The 379-nt window shown below is 28.5% G+C and overlaps 1 protein-coding gene across 1 annotated transcript in view; it reads right to left on the reverse strand.

Moving 5' to 3' along the window:
* Positions 1–379, reverse strand: part of LOC107675332 (leucine-rich repeat and calponin homology domain-containing protein 1-like) — a 40,505-nt gene that overhangs the window by 6,199 nt on the left and 33,927 nt on the right. The window lies entirely within an intron of this gene.

Here is a 379-nt window from a genome sequence, read left to right on the forward strand (position 1 = left end):
AGAGAGAGAGAGAGAGAGAGAGAGAGAGAGAGAGAGAGAGAGAGAGAAAACACAGATTAACAAACTTCAGGCTATCAAACACTATCATTCAAACGTTTGGGGTCAGTATGTGTGTGTTTTTTTTTTAAAGAAATTAATACTTTTTTATTCATCAAGGACACATCAAAATTGAAAGTAAAGATATTTATAATGTTACAAAAGATTTCCATTTTATATAAATGGTGTTCTTTTTAACTTTCTTTTCATCAAAGAATCCTGAAAAAAAATTTGCCACAATTTCCACAAAAATATTAAGCAGCACAACTATTTTTAACATTGATGTCAATAAAAAATATTTATTGAGCACCAAATCAGCATATTAGAATGATTTCTGAAAGAT

The sequence above is a fragment of the Sinocyclocheilus anshuiensis genome, unplaced genomic scaffold, assembly GCF_001515605.1.
Source record: "Sinocyclocheilus anshuiensis isolate Anshui unplaced genomic scaffold, SAMN03320099.WGS_v1.1 scaffold656, whole genome shotgun sequence".
Lineage (NCBI taxonomy): Eukaryota > Metazoa > Chordata > Actinopteri > Cypriniformes > Cyprinidae > Sinocyclocheilus > Sinocyclocheilus anshuiensis.